Below are 19635 nucleotides of genomic sequence, written 5' to 3' on the forward strand. Positions count from 1 at the left end.
TTACAGGTTAGTGAGAGAAGGGAAGCAAATGGTTTAATATTGCATCTGATTATGGTTTACAATCATACTGAATTTTAGTAAATCATTTGATGCAATGTTTCAGGAAATCTTATTTGAAAATTAATTTAGATATGAAACTGTCAAAGGAAAGTGTAACCCACACACCTCCTGGGTGTGGTGTTCTGTCCCCTCTAGTGGCACCGAGACCACTTAGAGAGAGAGATTACTGAGTCTGCTCTACAGTCTTCGCTAAGAGCCATGTGGCTTTTAGCTCATGCGGTAGAGGCTCATGCACTAAGCTCCAGAGACCCCAGGTTTGATCCTGCTCAGCAATGACCAGTGTCTGTCAGTGTTACAAAAGCACTGGCTGAAGGATCATAAACAAAGATAAATGATGTTCCATTGCCATTTGGGTCAAGAGCCGAGTCTCTGGAGTAGCACAGGGACGGGGGTCAGTGCTGGCCTTTCATTATTGATCTGTGAGTCACAGTAACAAGCACACAAATGAAATTCATATATGATCATTCTGATGGCTGCATTATTTTTAAGTGCTCCTCCGCCTAAACACCTGGGCTGCTGAACAAACAGTTAAAATAAAAGAAGTTTATATATTGTGTGAGGAACAAGGCCAGACGGCTATAGAGAAGTAGTGGAAGATAGATATATTAGCTCCAGGCTAAACAAATCCCTGGTACCAGGATAAGTGAAATGGCAGCTGCTCCAGGTCAATTAAGACACCTGGGGCCAATTAAGAACTTTTCAGAAGGCAGGGAGAAGGCTAGGTTGATTGGGACACCTGAAGCCAATCAGGGGCTGGCTGAAACTAGTTAAAAGCCTCCCAGTTAGTCAGGTGGGTGCGGATGTCAGGAGCTGAGGGAGGAAGTTGTGCTGTTGGAGAGACCGAGCAGTACACACCATATCAGGCACAAGGAAGGAGGCCTTGAGGTAAGGGTGAAGTGGAGCTTGAGGAAGTGGGGGCTGCTGTGGGGAAGTAGCCCAGGGAATTATATGTGTCATGTTTCTAGAAGGTCAGCAACCATAGCTGATACTATTAGAGTCCCTGGGCTGAAGCCCGGAGTAGAGGGCGGGCCCGGGCTCCCCCCCTCAACACACACACCTTTGCCCCCTGATTAATCACTGAGACTGGGAGACAACAGAGACTGTGCAAGGAAGGATAACTTCTTCTCACCTCCCTCGTTGGCTTATGATGAAAATGGCTCAGTAGACTGTGACCCTTGTCTCTAGAGAGAGAAGGGTTACATGCGGGGTCACAATGAGCCTCTGAGGCTAGAGAAATCCACCAGGAAAACGTGGGACCCACGGAGGCAAGGACAGAGCTTTGTCACAACTGGTGTCAGGAGTGGGACTTCACTCACAGCGTGGTGGAAGAAAGAGGTTTAAAAAAAATAATAAAAAAAAGGGCACTGGAGTTTTGGATTTTTTTTTGTTTTGGTTTGGTTTGTTTGTTTGCTTTGTACCACGATGGAGGAGGTGGTCAGAGCTCTGGTACAAGCCACGGCAGCCCAGCAGGAGGCCAGCCGGGTTCAGGCAAAGGCACAACAGGAGTCTATGCGGCTACAGCAGGAAACCAATCGATTATTGATGAGTCAGGTGATCCAAGATCGTGCCCTCTTGAGAGCGGTGGTGGACCAGCTGAAGATCCTCACCACCTAGGCCTGGGGGTCCGATGGGATGCGAACTCTGAGGGTCACTGGTTGTCTGCCAAAAGTGACATCAGGAGATGACGTAGAGGCATATCTCCTCTCATTCGAAAGGACTGCTCAGCGTGAGGCGTGGCCCCAGGAGCAGTGGGTCAGCATTCTCACCCCTTTTTTGTGTGGAGAGGCCCAGAAGGCCTACTTTGACTTGCCTGCCACGGATGCCACTGACTATACCCGTCTGAAGGCAGAGATCCTAGCACGATCAGGGGTAACGGCAGCAGTAAGTGCCCAGAGGTTCCATGAGTGGAAATACCAGGAGAACAAACACCCGAGGTCCCAGCTAGTCGACCTCATACACCTCACGTGGAAATGGTTACAGCCCGAGGTGTGCAGGCCAGAGGAGATTTTGGAGACCCTGGTCATAGACCATTACATGCGGGGATTGCCGCCAGATCTCTGTAAATGGGTAGGCCAGAACGATCCGTCCACGTACGATGAGATGATCACACTGGTAGAAAGACGGATGACAGCCAGGGAACTGACCTGACTATCCAAGGAAGGCCCCTTTCGAAGCAAGCACCCGACAGCAACCCTGGAAAGTTGGGCAGCCAAACCCCCAGGGAGTCCTAGGTGGAAGAAGGGGGTGCTGAAAACCAGTGGGGACCCCAGAAGGAAGGGATTGGCCTGAGTGGGGGGAACCCCGAGACTAAACCCTTTAACCCCCGGGATAGGGGAGTGATTAAAAGCAATTATAGATGTTATGCATGTGGGGAGTGGGGACACATAGCAGCACAGTGTCCCAGCACCGAGGAGCCTATGCAATGTAACTTGGGGGATTGGGAGATCCCATGCTCCCTTATCCACCTCGTGGGGGTCGCATTAGCCCTGCATAATTACACCAGGCCAGTGAGGATAAATGGAGCAGAGACTACAGCGCTTGTGGACTCTGGGAGTGCTATCACCCTCATATCGGGTAAGCTGGTAAAAAGTAGTCAGCTGCTACAAGCCAAACGCATAGCAGGGACGTGCGTGCATGGGGCCGTGAGCCATTACTCCACCATCCCAGTGGAGATAGAGGTTCACCCATTGAGGTGACTGTGGACGTAGTTCCTAAACTCCCATATCCTGTAGTCATTGGGAGGGACTATCCAGGGTTTGATAATTTACTTCCCCCGGAGACGCTGGAGGGAGATGGGGACCCTGAGGACAGCAACTCGTCACCGGGGGAATGTCAACCCCTGATGTTTGCTGAGATTTCTCAGGATCTGTTCTCAGCCCCCCGAAAGATCTGGAAGACAAAAAAAGAGAGGAAGGCCGAGAAGGCCTTGGGAACCCAGATCCTGACCCAGGGCAAGAAGACCTCCCTAGTAGGCAGATGGACGCGAGCAGCCAACAGAGAAACTTCCACCACAGAAGGTGAGCCAGAAGCTGCCCCCCAGCCATGACGGCGGTGAGCCATTGCAAGAAGCAGAAGCTGGCCCCTGGGAGCTTGGGCAGGTTAGTCCTGGGAGAGAGACTTTTGGGTGGGACCAGACAGAGGATCCCAGATATGATAACACCAGGAAAGAGGTGGCTGAGATCGATGGGATACCTGTGGATGGGAAGGTCCAGGGTCCCGGGCCTTACTTGATAGTGAAGAAAGATCTCCTGTACCGCGTGGTGCAAATGCAGGAGCAAGAGATACAACAAGTTCTGGTGCCACGAAAACATCAAAAAGCCATATTGAGTCTCGCCCACAGTCACCTGTTTGGAGGACACCTAGGGGTAGAGAAAACCCAGGCACAGATCCTGCGGAGGTTCTTCTGGCCAGGAGTACATGAAGATGTCCAGTGATATTGCACCTCTTGTCCAGAGTGTCAGTTACATAGCCCTCACCCGCACTTGTGGGCTCCTTTGATACCTCTTCCAATAATAGAGGTTCCTTTCGAACAGATAGCCATGGATCTGATAGGGCCCCTAGAGAAGACAGCTCGGGGCCACCAGCATGTGCTTGTTGTACTGGACTGTGCAACCCTGTACCCGGAAGCTGTTCCCCTGCACAACACAGCTTCAAAGACAATAGCTAAGGAGCTAGTACAGATCTTTGCCCGGGTTGGGCTACCCAAGGAGATATTGACTGATCAAAGGACACCTTTCATGTCCAAGTTGATGAAAGATCTCTGTTCCATGTACAAGCTCTACAGACCTCTGTATACCACCCACAAACAGATGGCCTTGTGGAAAGTTTCAATAGAAAGATCAAGGCCATGATCAGGAAAGTGGTGAGCCAGGATGGGAAAGACTGGGATCCCTATTGCCTTACCTGATGTTAGCCATCTGGGAGGTTCCTCAAGCCTCCATGGGTTTCTCTCCATTCAAACTACTATATGGGCGCCACCCTCGGGGCATATTGGACATAGCCAGAGAAGCCTGGGAAGAGGAGCCAAATCCCAGAAGGAACATAGTTGAGCATGTACTGCAGATGAGAGATCGGATAGCCCGAGTTACGCCCATTGTATGGGAACACTTGGAGAGAGCACAGGAGATCCAACGAACCCATTATAACCACCAAGCGAAGCTTCAATGGTTCCAACCAGGGGATCGGGTGATGATACTGGTGCCCACAGCAGAAAGTAAACTGTTGGCCCAGTGGCAGGGACACTATGAAATAATCAAGGCCATGGGAGAGGTGAACTATAAGGTGCGGCAGCCACAGAAATCGGAGCAAATTTACCACATCAATCTTCTAAAATCTTGGCACGATCGAAAGGCATGCTTAGTCATGCAGGAGACCCTTCCCCAGGAGGATAACTTACACGAGCAAGTGAGGATATCATCCAACTTGACGCCGATCCAAAAGATCGAGGCAGCCGACATGATTAATCGCAACCGAGATGTGTTCTCTACAAAACCAGGGCAGACGACTGAGACCTATCACCATATCCGCACGATCCCCGGAGCCAAGGTAACATTGAGACCCTACCAAATCCCAACAGCCAAAAGAGAAGAAATCAAGGCCGAAGTAAAGAAAATGTTAGAATTAGGGGTTATTGAAGAATCTTATAGTCAGTGGTTCAGTCCAATTGTTCTAGTGCCTAATCCTGACGGTACCATAGAATCATAGACTATCAGGGTTGGAAAGGACCTCAGGAGGTCATCTAGTCCAACCCCCTGCTCAAAGCAGGACCCGTCCCCAATTTTTGCCCCAGATCCCAAATGTCCCCCCCAAGGATTGAACTCACAACCCTGTATTTAGCAGGCCAATGCTCAAACCACTGAGCTATCCCTCCCCCGCATGAGATTCTGTAATGACTTTCGCCCACTGAATGAAATATCCCAGTTTGATGCATACCCCATACCATGCATCGACGAACTGGTTGACCGACTGGGTAGTGCCCGATTCTTGACTACACTGGATCTGACAAAAGGGTACTGGCAGATTCCTCTGACCAAAGAAGCTTAAGAAAAGACAGCGTTCTCCACCCCAGATGGGCTATTCCAGTACAGCGTCCTCCCTTTTGGGCTACATGGGGCCCCAGCCACATTCCAGCGCCTCATGGATAAGCTGCTCCGCCCCCATACTAGTTATGCAGCTGCATACCTAGATTATGTCATCATCCATACGCCAGACTGGGGAACCCAACTGGAGAAAGTTGAGGCAGTACTGCGCACCTTAAGGTGGGCTAGGCTTACTGCTAATCCTGCTAAATGTGCCATAGGGCTAGCAGAGGCTAGGTACCTGGGATATATTGTGGGAAGGGGCATAGTGAAGCCCCAAACGAATAAGCTAGAGGCAATTCCAAACTGGCCCCGGCCGACCCGAAAGAAGCAGGTCCGTGCGCTCCTAGGCATGGCAGGCTACTACCGATGTTTTATTCCCCACTTCGCCACTAGGGCAAGTCCCCTAACGGACCTGGTGAAGGTTCGAGGCCCAGACATGGTAAAGTGGACCGACGCAGCAGAGGGGGCATTTACAGACCTTCGGACGGCCCTCTGTAATGACCCCGTACTCATAGCCCCAGACTTTAACAGGGAATTTATTTTACAAACAGACGCTTCCGAGGTGGGGTTGGGGGCAGTTCTGTCGCAAATGGTGGGAGAAGAGGAACACCTGATCCTCTACCTAAGCAGAAAGCTTCTCCCAAGAGAACAGAAATACGCAGGAGTCAAGAGAGAATGCCTTGCTGTCAAACGGGCTATGGAGACACTGTGTTATTACCTCTTAGGCGGGCGATTTACTCTTGTGATGGACCATGCACCCCTCCAGTGGATGGAGTGGAATAAGGAAAAGAATGCAGTGGTCGCCAGGTGGTTCTTATCCCTCCAACCATTCCAGTTCTGCATACGGCACAGGACTGGATGCCACCACGGCAATGCTGATGGTCTGTCACGAGCATACTGCCTGGCGTCCCAAGTTGCCCAACTCTATGGTGTTGAGCAGAGGGGAGGATATCTGACGGGGTAAGGCCAGATGGCTATAGAAAAGTAGTGGGAGATAGATATATTAGCTCCAGGCTAAACAAATCCCTGGTACCAGGATAAGTGAAATGGCAGCTGCTCCAGGTCAATTAAGACACCTGGGGCCAATTAAGAACTTTCCAGAAGGCAGGGAGAAGGCTAGGTTGATTGGGACACCTGAAGCCAATCAGGGGCTGGCTGAAACTAGTTAAAAGCCTCCCAGTTAGTCAGGTGGGTGCGGATGTCAGGAGCTGTGGGAGGAAGTTGTGCTGTTGGAGAGACCGAGCAGTACACTCCATATCAGGCACAAGGAAGGAGGCCTTGAGGTAAGGGTGAAGTGGAGCTTGAGGAAGTGGGGGCTGCTGTGGGGAAGTAGCCCAGGGAATTGTACGTGTCATGTTTCTAGAAGGTCAGCAACCATGGCTGATACTATTAGAGTCCCTGGGCTGGAGCCCGGAGTAGAGGGTGGGCCTGGGCTCCCCCATTTGTCACCCCCCCACTTATTAATCACTGAGACTGGGAGACAACAGAGGCTGTGCAAGGGAGGATAGCTTCTCCTCACCTCCCTCACTGGCTTATGATGAAAATGGCTCAGTAGACTGTGACTTTTGTCTCTAGAGAGAGAAGGGTTATGTGGAGGGTCACAGTGAGTCTCTGAGGCTATTGAAATCCGCCAGGAAATGCGGGACCCACGGAGACAAGGACAGAGCTTTGTCACAATACAGATAAGTTGGAAGTTGCCACACAAACTGTGGGAGGCTAATTAGTTCAGATGAGCTATTATCAGCAGGAGAAAAAAACTTTTGTAGTGATAATCAAGATGGCCCATTTAGACTGTTGACAAGAAGGTGTGAGGATACTTAACTTAGGGAAAAGCTTCAAAAACAGACTCCAACGAGAAACTGCTGAGCTTGAATTAATATGCAAACTAGATACCATTAACTTGGGTTTGAATAGAGACCGGGAGTGGCTGGGTCATTACACATACTGAATTTATTCAATAAATAACTTTTCCTTATTCACTTTCTCCACACCACTCGTGATTTTGTAGACCTCTATCATATCCCCCTTAGTCTTCTCTTTTCCAAGCTGAAAAGTCCTAGCCTCTTTAATCTCTCCTCATATAGGACCCTTTCCAAACCCCTAATCATTTTAGTTGCCCTTTTCTGAACCTTTTCTAATGCCAGTATATCTTTTTTGAAATGAGGGGACCACATCTGTACGCAGTATTCAAGATGTGGGCATACCATGGATTTATATAAGGGCAATAAGATATTCTCCGTCTTATTCGCTATCCCTTTTTTAATGATTCCTAACATCCCGTTTGATTTTTTGACTGCCGCTGCAAACTGCGTGGACGTCTTCAGAGAACTATCCACGATGACTCCAAGATCCTTCTCCTGATTCGTTGTAGCTAAATGAGCCCCCATCATATTGTATGTATAGTTGGGGTTATTTTTTCTTTACTTTACTTTACATTTGTCCACATTAAATGTCATTTGCCATTTTGTTGCCCAATCACTTAGTTTTGTGAGATCTTTTTGAAGCTCTTCACAGTCTGCTTTGGTCTTAACTATCTAGAGCAGTTTAGTATCATCTGCAAACTTTGCCACCTCACTGTTTACCTCTTTCTCCAGATCATTTATGAATAAGTTGAATAGGATTGGTCCTAGGACTGACCCTTGGGGAACACTACTAGTTATCCCTCTCCATTCTGAAAATATACCATTTATACCCTTTGTTCCCTGTCTTTTAACCAGTTCTCAATCCATGAAAGGATCTTCCTTCCTATCCCATGACAACTTAATATACGTAAGAGCCTTTGGTGAGGGACCTTGTCAAAGGCTTTCTGGAAATCTAAGTACACTATGTCCACTGGATCCCCCTTGTCCACATGTTTGTTGACCCCCTCAAAGAACTCTAATAAATTAGTAAGACATGATCTCCCTTTACAGAAACCATGTTGACTTTTGCCCGACAATTTATGTTCTTCTATGTGTCTGACAATTTTATTCTTTACTATTGTTTCATCTGATTTGCCCGGTACTGACGTTAGACTTACCGATCTTTAATTGTCAGGATCACCTCTAGAGCCCTTCTTAGATATTGGCGTTACATTAGCTATCTTCCAGTCATTGGGTACAGTAGCTGATTTAAAGGACAGGTTACAAACCATAGTTAATAGTTCCACAATTTCACATTTGAGTTCTTTCAGAACTCTTGGGTGAATGCCATCTTGTCCCAGTGACTTGTTACTGTTAAGTTTCTCAATTAATTCCAAAATCATCCTTCCTGTATAGGCTCCCCCTATCCCAAAAGTTTCCCCAGTTCCTAATAAATCTAAACCTCTGCTCTCTACACCATCATCTCATCCATGCATTGAGACTCTGAAGCTCTGCCTGCCCACCTGGCCCTGCGCATGGAACTGGAAGCATTTCTGAGAATGCCACCAAAAAGGTCCTGGATTTCAATCTCTTTTCTAGCAGCCTAAATTTGGCCTCCAGGATGTCTCTCCTACCCTTCCCTACGTGATTGGTAACTACATGTACCATGACCACCGGCTCCTCCCCAGCACTACACATAAGTCTATCTAGATGCCTCAAGAGATCCACAACCTTCGCACCAGGCAGGCAAGTCACCATATGTTTCTCCCGGTCATCACAAACCTAGCTAGCTATGTTTCTAATGATTGAATCTCCCAGTACTAACACCTGCCTTTTCCTAATGACTGGAGTTCCCTCCCCCGGAGAGGTAACCTCAGTGCGAGAGGATACCCCAACATCATCTGGAAGGAGGGTCCCAACTATGGGAAGGTGTCCCTCTGTTCCCATTAACTGCTCACCTTTCCTGAGCCTTTCATTCTCCTTAACAGTGAAGGGGCTGTCTGACCGGAGGTGGGACAAATCTACAGTGTCCCAGAAAGCCTCATCAACATACCTCTCTGTCTCCCTTAGCTCCTTCAGTTCCACCACCCTGGCCTCCAAAGCCCGTACACGGTCTCTGAGTTTGCTATTGTACACAGTTTGTATTCATAGAATAATAGAATATCAGGGTTGGGAGGGACCTCAGGAGATCAGCTAGTCCAACCCCCTGCTCAAAGCAGGACCAACCCCAACTAAATCATCCCAGCCAGGGCTTTGTCAAGCCTGACCTTAAAAACCTCAAAGGAAGGAGATTCCATCACTTCCCTAGGTAACACATTCCAGTGCTTCACCGCCCTCCTAGTGAAAAAGTTTTTCCTAATATCCAACCTAAACCTCCCCCACTGCAACTTGAGACCATTACTCCTTGTTCTGTCATCTGCTACCACTGAGAACAGTCTAGATCCATCCTCTTTGGAACCCCCTTTCAGGTAGTTGAAAGCAGCTATCAAATCCCCCCTCATTCTTCTCTTCCGCAGACTAAACAATCCCAGTTCTCTCAGCCTCTCCTCATAAGTCATGTGCCCCAGACCCCTAATCATTTTTGTTGCCCTCTTCTGGACGCTTTCCAATTTTTCCACATCCTTCTTGCAGTGTGGGGTCCAAAACTGGACACAGTACTCCAGATAAAGCCTCACCAATGTTGAATAGAGGGGAACGATCACTTCCCTCGATCTGCTGGTAATGCCCCTTCTTATACAGCCCAAAATGCTGTTAGCCTTCCTGGCAAAAAGGGCACACTGTTGACTCATATCCAGCTTCTCGTCCACTGTAACCCCTAGGTCCTTTTCTGCAGAACTGCTGCCTAGCCATTCGGTCCCTAGTCTGTAGCGGTGCACGGGATTCTTCCATCCTAAGTGCAGGACTCTGCACTTGTCCTTGTTGAACCTCATCAGATTTCTTTTGGCCCAATCCTCTAATTTCTCTAGGTCCCTATGTATCCTATCCCTACCCTCCAGCGTATCTACCACTCCTCCCAGTTTAGTGTCATCTGCAAACTTGCTGAGGGTGCAGTCCACGCCATCCTCCAAAACATTAATGAAGATATTGAACACAACCAGCCACAGGACCGACCCTTGGGGCACTCCACTTGATACCAGCTGCCAACTAGACATGGAGCCATTGATCACTACCCATTGAGCCCGACGATCTAGCCAGCTTTCTATCCACTTTATAGTCCATTCATCCAGTCCATACTTCTTTAACTTGCTGGCAAGGATACTGTGCAAGACTGTATCAAAAGCTTTGCTAAAGTCAAGGAATAACACATCCACTGCTTTCCCCTCATCCACAGAGCCAGTTATCTCGTCATAGAAGGCAATTAGATTAGTCAGGCATGGCTTGCCCTTGGTGAATCCATGCTGACTGTTCCTGATCACTTTCCTCTCCTCTAAGTGCTTCAGAATTGATTCCTTGAGGACCCGCTCCATGATTTTTCCAGGGACTGAGGTGAGGCTGACTGGCCTGTAGTTCCCAGGATCCTCCTTCCCTTTTTTAAAGATGGGCACTACATTAGCCTTTTTCCAGCCATCCAGGACCTCCCCCAATCACCAAGAGTTTTCAAAGATAATGGCCTGTCAAGGTTCCTTCCCCACTCTGAACTCTAGGGTACAGATGAGGGGACCTGCATGAAAAACCCCCTAAGCTTATTTTTAAAAGCTTAGGTTAAACTTCCCCAAGGTACAAAGTATTTTACCTTTTGTCTCCGAACTTTATTGCTGCCACCTCCAAGCGTCTAACAAATATAACTGGGAAAGAGCCCACTTGGAAACGGCTTTCCCCCTAAAATCCCCCCAAGCCCTACACCCCCTTTCTTGGGGAAGGCTTGATAAAAATCCTCACCAATTTGCATAGGTGAACACAGACCCAAACCCTTGGGTCTTAAGAACAATGAAAAAGCAATCAGGTTCTTAAAAGAAGAATTTTAATTGAAGAAAAAGTAAAAGAATCACCTCTGTAAAATCAGGATGGTAAATACTTTACAGGGTAATCAGATTCAAAAGATAGAGAATCCCTCTAGGCAAAACCTTAAGTTACAGAAAGACACAAAAACTGGAATATACATTCCATTCAGCACAACTTATTTTATCAGCCATTTAAACAAAACATAATCTAACGCATATCTAACTAGATTGCTTCTTAACCCTTTACAGGAGTTCTGACCTGCATTCCTGCTTTGGTCCCAGCAAAAGCAACACACAGACAGAGAGAACCCTTTGTTTTTCCCCCCCTCCAGCTTTGAAAGTATCTTGTCTCCTCATTGGTCATTTTGGTCATGTGCCAGCAAGGTTATCTTTAGCTTCTTAAGCCTTTACAGGTGAAAGGGTTTTTTCCTCTGGCCAGGAGAGATTTAAAGGTGGTTAGCCTTCCCTTTATATTTATGACATGGCCAATGGCTCTGCAATCACATCCGCCAACTCCTTTAGCACTTTCGGATGCAGCGCATCCGGCCCCATGGACTTGTGCTCGTCCAGCTTTTCTAAATAGTCCCGAACCACTTCTTTCTCCACAGAGGGCTGGTCACCTCCTCCCCATGCTGTGCTGCCCAGTGCAGTAGTCTGGGAGCTGACCTTGTTCATGAAGACAGAGGCAAAAAAAGCATTGAGTACCTTAGCTTTTTCCACATCCTCTGTCACTAGCTTGCCTCCCTCATTCAGTAAGGGGCCCACACTTTCCTTGGCTTTCTTCTTGTTGCTAACATACCTGAAGAAACCCTTCTTGTTACTCTTAAAATCTCTTGCTAGCTGCAACTCCAAGAGTGATTTGGCCTTCCTGATTTCACTCCTGCATGCCTGAGCAATATCTTTAGACTCCTCCATGGTCATTGTCCAATTTTCCATTTCTTGTAAGCTTCTTTTTTGTGTTTAAGATCAGCAAGGATTTCACTGTGAAGCCAAGCGGGTCACCTGCCATATTTACTATTCTTTCTACACATCTGGATGGTTTGTTCCTGTAACCTCAATAAGAATTCTTTAAAATACAGCCAGCTCTCCTGAACTCCTTTTCCCGTCATGTTATTCTCCCAGGGGATCCTGCCCATCAGTTCCCTGAGGGAGTCAAAGTCTGCTTTTCTGAAGTCCAGGGTCCGTATTCTGCTGCTTTCCTTTCTTCCTTGTGTCAGGATCCTGAACTCGACCATCTCATGGTCACTGCCTCCCAGGTTCCCATCCACTTTAGCTTCCCCTACTAATTCTTCCCGCTTTGTGAGCAGCAGGTCAAGAAGAGCTCTGCCCCTAGTTAGTTCCTCCAGGACTTGCAGCAGGGAATTGTCCCCTACACTTTCCAAAAACTTCTTGGATTGTCTGTGCACCGCTGTATTGCTCTCCCAGCAGATATCAGGGTGATTGAAGTCTCCCATGAGAACCAGGGCCTGCGATCTAGTATCTTCTGTTAGTTGCCAGAAGAAAGCCTCGTCCACCTCATCCCCCTGGTCTGGTGGTCTACAGCAGACTACCACCATGACATCACCCTTGTTGCTCACCCAGTTCCTGGGGTAATCCTTGTGCTTATGTGCGTTTCCTCAATGAGCCATTAACATTGTTTGCCTCTTTACTGTTGTTCCTGAAAGGCTGCTTTTGGGTGTTCTCAACTTCACTACATGTTTCAGTAACACATACATAGCCAAACTTCATAACTTCACATACTTCTCATACAGCGATAACACATACAATCCAATGCAATATTAATGTCTTGCAGATCAATACTTTTATAATGATACATCACAAGGCATACTTTGTACAAAACATATCCTAATTACATGACAGTGGTGAATAAGGGAGTGCCCTGGCACATACCCCTCTTCCTGGGTGTGTATCGTTTACCATCAGTCAGGACGGCTTTGGGAGCGGTATGTCTCACGGCTATCTCCTCCTTGGATGGATTCCCTCTGTCTCCAGCAGTCCCTGGGTGGAGTGACCTTCTTCCTCTTCACTGCCTCTTCCTGTAGTAAGTTTCGCCCTTTTAAACTCCTCCCCTCCAGGCTGAGCAAACTGTGCAGATGTGTCTTGTTGGCATAGAACAGCCCCAGAGGAGCTCATTAGCCTCCCTCATTCCAGGGTGAGGGTGTGTCCCTTCTCAATTACCTTAACTCTTCATTTTTTGGTTTTCAGAGGGGTTATCAGGGGTGCACGGAACAGGGATCTCCTGCCTAGTGGCTACTGTTCAATGGGGCGACAGCCCTGCCCTGTGGCTATAGCTCAATGGGATGGCAGCCCCACCTAGTGGCTATAGTGCATTGGCAGCTCCAGTCCTGCCCACTAGTCATGGTGCAGTCAGAGTAGGGGAACCCGGGCCCACCCTACCCCACTAAATTCCGACCCAGGTCTCTATGAGACTGGTTCGGCTGCTCACCTGTCTCTGGATGGTGTCAGCCTCCAGTCAGCTTCCCTGGGCCAATTCCTCCTCCAGTCCATATCCCATCCAGCCATTGCCTGTCTCTGGTGAATGTCGCCTTCTGAACTTCCAGCCCTTATCCCAGATGCTCGCTGTTGTGGTTCCCCTGCTCACTGAGGGCTCAGCTCCAGAGCTCCCAGGGTATGTCTTCCTCCCTGGCTTGCCAGCCCCAAACAGAGCTGCGTGGCTGGTTTTTAAACCCCACCTCCAGCCTGAGCATGATCACCAAGGGCGTAGGGGCAGGGCCTCCTTAATCCATAATTATTCCTTAACCCCCACTTGGCACATGAGGGGTTTATACATGCCGTCACAAGAGGTGTGAGTATAGCTGAACTTGAAGTTTTGGCAGGGCACAAGATACCACGAGGTGCAGCCAACCAACCTCAATTCTACATTAACAAAGTGCAAGGTCATGCATTTAGGGACTATTAACAAGAACTTCTGCTATAAGATATGAGTTCATCCACTGAGAACTACAGAGGATAGAGACCTGAGTATATTAGTCAATCACAGAATGTCTATGGGCAACCAACCTGATGCAGCTGTAAAAAAGACAGATATAATCCTTGGATGTATCAGGCGAGGTATTTCCAGTAGCAATAGGGAAGTATTAATGTCATTGTACAAGGCACTGGTAAGCCTTCATCTGGAATACTGTATACAGTTTCAGTCACCTATGATCAAGAAAGATTAACTCAAAATGGAACAGGTCCAGAGAAGAAGTACTAGTCCTATGTCTTATGTTCCTAAATTTCTTGCTCCTGCTGGTTGCCTATAAGGGTCAAGAAGGAATTTTTTTCCTTCCAATGTGCAGATTCCTTCCTCTGAAGCATCAGAAATGGTCAAGGCTTGACATGGGATACTGGACAGGGTGGGGCAGTGCTCTGAAGTGGTACTGAGAATTCTCTCTCAGATGCTTGGCTGGTGGGTCTTGCTCAGGGTCAAACCCTTCTTGAGGCTGAGAATGAATTTTCCCCCAGATCAGATTGGCAGGGATCTTGAGGGGAAGGGGTCTGGCTTTCTTCTGCAGCATAGACATGGGTCATTTACAAGGATAATCTGGGCATGTTTCACCAAATCAATTCCCTGCCATGTCTGAGGCCTCAGGCATTAGTGCACTTCTGTTTCTTCTATGTTCTGCTTGTGGAAAACTATTTTTAGTCTCATCAGATATGTAATACTTTTGTCTAATCCAGATTATTGAGCTCAATAATGGGGTAATGGGTGGAATTTAGTGACCCGTGATGTGTAGGAGGTCAAACTAAATGATCTTGTGGTTCCTTCTAGCCTTAAACTCAATAATTCTGTAATTCTAAAAGAAGAAATATTGGCCATCTGCCTCATTCCCCGAATATTGTCTATCCTGTTAATTGACTAAAAGAATGGGCCAAAAGAAACCTGATGAGGTTCAATAAGGATAAGTGCAGGGTCCTGCACTTAGGACGGAAGAACCCAATGCACAGCTACAGACTAGGGACCGAATGGCTAGGCAGCAGTTCTGCGGAAAAGGACCTAGGGGTTACAGTGGACGAGAAGCTGGATATGAGTCAGCAGTGTGCCCTTGTTGCCAAGAAGGCCAATGGCATTTTGGGATGTATAAGTAGGGGCATAGCGAGCAGATCGAGGGACGTGATCGTTCCCCTCTATTCGACATTGGTGAGGTCTCATCTGGAGTACTGTGTCCAGTTTTGGGCCCCACACTACAAGAAGGATGTGGATAAATTGGAGAGAGTCCAGCGAAGGGCAACAAAAATGATTAGAGGTCTGGAACACATGACTTATGAGGAGAGGCTGAGGGAACTGGGATTGTTTAGTCTGCCGAAGAGAAGAATGAGGGGGGATTTGATAGCTGCTTTCAACTACCTGAGAGGTGGTTCCAGAGAGGATGGTTCTAGACTATTCTCAGTGGTAGAAGAGGACAGGACAAGGAGTAATGGTCTCAAGTTGCAGTGGGGGAGGTTTAGGTTGGATATTAGGAAAAACTTTTTCACTAGGAGGGTGGTGAAACACTGGAATGCGTTACCTAGGGAGGTGGTAGAATCTCCTTCCTTGGACGTTTTTAAGGTCAGGCTTGACAAAGCCTTGGCTGGGATGATTTGATTGGGGATTGGTCCTGCTTTGAGCAGGGGATTGGACTAGATGACCTCCTGAGGTCCCTTCCAACCCTGATATTCTATGATTCTATGATTCTATGACTAAAGCAGGATTTCTGTGGAATAAAAAGTATATAATCATGTAACTAAAGCTGTGCATGGAAAACCTTAATTCTAGCATTTCTTAACTGTTGAGTACTTGACTTTTCAACCCTACTATTGTTTGAATGTAGAATTTTGTATAATATTGTATACATCTTATTAATATTTTATTGATATATGGTAAGAAATACATGAGATAATGCTGTAATAGGCCATATCTCATATATTACACCCTGTCCTTATTCTGGCAAAAGCCTGACTGCCTGCAAAGGGAGTTTGCCTCAGTGAGGACAAAGGGCCTGCAACTTTTCTCCTTGTGAAATGATAACAGCAAAAGAAACAGTTGAATTAAAGAGAGGGACTTTCTATCTCACAGGATACAATGTTAGATCTCAAACAGATTTGTTAAGAAAATCATAAAAAAATTAAACAGTATATAGTCTGTTCAGATTCTGTAAATATAGACAATGAGTTAATGTTAGTATTCAGTATATACAGTATTTATTAAATTGTCCCCTTTTAATTGTCTCTTTAATCTTATAGAATCATAGAATCATAGAATATCAGGGTTGGAAGGGACCTCAGGAGGTCATCTAGTCCAACCCCCTGCTCAAAGCAGGACCAATCCCCAGCTAAATCATCCCAGCCAGGGCTTTGTCAAGCCTGACCTTAAAAACCTCAAAGGAAGGAGATTCCATCACTTCCCTAGGTAACACATTCCAGTGTTTCACCACCCTCCTAGTGAAAAAGTTTTTCCTAATATCCAACCTAAACCTCCCACACTGCAACTTGAGACCATTACTCCTTGTTCTGTCATCAGCTACCACTGAGAACAGTCTAGATCCATCCTCTTTGGAACCCCCTTTCAGGTAGTTGAAAGCAGCTATCAAACAATCCCAAGTTCCCTCAGCCTCTCCTCATAAGTCATGCGTTCCAGTCCCCTAATCATTTTTGTTGCCCTCCGCTGGACGCTTTCCAATTTTTCCACATCCTTCTTGCAGTGTGGGGCCCAAAACTGGACACAGTACTCCAGATGAGGCCTCACCAATGTCGAATAGAGGGGAACGATCACGTCGCTCGATCTGCTGGCAATGCCCGTACTTATACATCCCAAAATGCCATTGGCCTTCTTGGCAACAAGGGCACACTGTTGACTCATATCCAGCTTCTCGTCCACTGTAACCCCTAGGTCCTTTTCTGCAGAACTGCTGCCTAGCCATTCGGTCCCTAGTCTGTAGCGGTGCATGGGATTCTTCCATCCTAAGTGCAGGACTCTGCTCTTGTCCTTGTCGAACCTCATCAGATTTCTTTTGGCCCAATCCTCCAATTTGTCTAGGGCCCTCTGGATCCTATCCCTACCCTGCAGCGTATCTACCTCTCCTCCCAGTTTAGTGTCATCTGCAAACTTGCTGAGGGTGCAATCCACACCATCCTCCAGATCATTTATGAAGATATTGAACAAAACCGGCCCCAGGACCGACCCTTGGGGCACTCCACTTGATACCGGCTGCCAACTAGACATGGAGCCATTGATCACTACCCGTTGAGCCCGACAATCTAGCCAACTTTTTTTCCACCTTACAGTCCATTCATCCTGCCCATACTTCTTTAACTTGCTGGCAAGAATACTGTGGGAGACCGTGTCAAAAGCTTTGCTAAAGTCAAGGAACAACATGTCCACCACTTTCCCCTCATCCACAGAGCCAGTTATCTCATCATAGAAGGCAATTAGATTAGTCAGGCATGGCTTGCCCTTGGTGAATCCATGCTGACTGTTCCTGATCACTTTCCTCTCCTCTAAGTGCGTCAGAATTGATTCCTTGAGGACCTGTTCCATGATTTTTCCAGGGACTGAGGTGAGGCTGACTGGCCTATAGTTCCCAGGATCCTCCTTCTTCCCTTTTTTAAAGATGGGCACTACATTAGCCTTTTTCCAATCGTCCGGGACTTCCCCCGATTGCCATGAGTTTTCAAAGATAATGGACAATGGCTCTGCAATCACAGCCGCCAACTCCTTTAGCACTCTCGGATGCAGCGCGTCCGGCCCCATGGACTTGTGCTCGTCCAGCTATTCTAAATACTCCCGAACCACTTCTTTCCCCACAGAGGGCTGGTCACCTCCTCCCCATGCTGTGCTGCCCAGTGCAGTAGTCTGGGAGCTGACGTCGTTTGTGAAGACAGAGGCAAAAAAAGCATTGAGTACATTAGCTTTTTCCACATCCTCTGTCACTAGGTTGCCTCCCTTGTTCAGTAAGGGGCCCACTGTTTCCTTGACTTTCTTCTTGTTGCTAACATACCTGAAGAAACCCTTCTTGTTATAGTCTTAATCTTCTGTATAAACAGAGGAATATAGAGTATAAATAGGGAGGAAGTCCCACCTCTGTGTATGGCATTGATGAGACCATTACTGGAATTTGAAAAACTAGGAAGGGTTCAAAGAAAACATCGGAAAAATCTGTTTTACAGTGAGACACTTCAAAAGCTCAATTTGTTTAGTTATTCTGAGAGAAAGTTAAGAGGTGATTTGATTACAGTCTGTAAGTACCTGCCTGGGGAAAAGATTTCTTCAATCTTGCAGACAGAGGCATAACGGGACCCAATGGCTGGAAGTTGAAGCTAGACAAATTCAGACTACAAGTAAGGCACAAAGCTTTAACTGGAACCATTTACCCATCTCTTGAAATCTTTCACTCAAGGCTGGATGTCTCTTTCTAAAAGATCAGCCCCAGCTCAGCCAGAAGTAATTGGCTTGAAGCAGGAATCACTGAGTGAAGTTCTCTGCCCTGCATTATGCTAAAGGTCAGACTAGTTGATCAGAATGGTCTCTTCAAACATCATCTATGAATCTAGATTATTTTTTTCTATCTCTGCATATAGAAATCTTTTCAGGCATCTAATCATGTTTCTTGATCTTCTGTGGACATTTTTATTTCAGCACTATCCTTTTTGAGCTGGAATATACATTAAAACAAACTCCCAAACCCTGCAGTAAGGCTCTGTGTTCACCACACTCCTCCCTTTTCCTGCAACTGTATGGAAAAGTGTGAGCAGGAATGGTGTAATTTAGGGGCAGGAGAGGCTAGAGCCCCAGCAATAGAAATCCTGAGAGGACAGATTCAGGTTTCCGTGCCCCTCCCCCCGCCATGTTTTCTTCCCCAACAATACCTCACAGAGGTGAGAGCAGGACCCAGCTATGTTTGCATCCCCATCTGCATGTGCTGGGAGTGTGGGGTGGAGTCAAGAGCAAGACATGGAGGAGGGGCTGGAGAAGCCACTGCAGTACATGAGATCAGTCTGGCCACAGGGAACAGGTCAGACTCCCTGGTCCAGTCTGGTCCCACCTTCCAGACACTCTGGGTCTTGGTGGAGACATCCAGCCCAGGGGAAGGGCAGAAGCACATTTTCCAACTGCCAAGGTGGGGAGGGAGACGAGACAGGGCACCGGTGCCTGAGTGGAGGACAGGAGTGCTTTGGAACACAGGGTGCCAAGCCACCGAGGAACTTCTATAAGAACTACCAGGATGCCCCTTTCCAGCCTAGAGCCAACTGCCCCTATTTCTTCCCCTGAGCCTTAAGAGCTCCCTCCACTCCCACTCCTATCCCTCCACCCTGAACTCACAGGGAAGCTTCTGCTCCTGTGTGTGGGAACAGCCCAACTGAGCCAAATAGGGATTTGGAGGATACATACAGCATTTTACATTTCACATACAATATGGAAGACAGCAAATCCAGATCAAAGGTGGAATGCACCCCAAAGTGCCACTCCCCACAACACAAGCACACACACACACACATGAATCATAGAATGATAGAGATCTTGGGCTGGAAGGGACCTTGAGAGGTCACCAACTCCAGCCCCCTGCACTGAGGCAGGACCAAGTAATCCTAGATCATCCCTGACAGGTGTTTGGCCAACCTGTTCTTAAAAACTTCCAGTGACAGGGATTCCACAGCCTCCCTTGGAAGCCTATTCCAGAGCTTAACTATCCTTTTTGTTAGAAAGTTTTTCTAATATGTAATAAATCTCCC

The 19635-nt window shown here is 47.4% G+C and overlaps 1 protein-coding gene across 1 annotated transcript in view; it reads left to right on the forward strand.

Moving 5' to 3' along the window:
* Positions 1-19635, forward strand: part of LOC141974671 (5-hydroxytryptamine receptor 1D-like) — a 146462-nt gene that overhangs the window by 28374 nt on the left and 98453 nt on the right. The window lies entirely within an intron of this gene.

The sequence above is a fragment of the Natator depressus genome, chromosome 19 (assembly GCF_965152275.1).
Source record: "Natator depressus isolate rNatDep1 chromosome 19, rNatDep2.hap1, whole genome shotgun sequence".
NCBI classification, from domain to species: Eukaryota; Metazoa; Chordata; order Testudines; family Cheloniidae; genus Natator; species Natator depressus.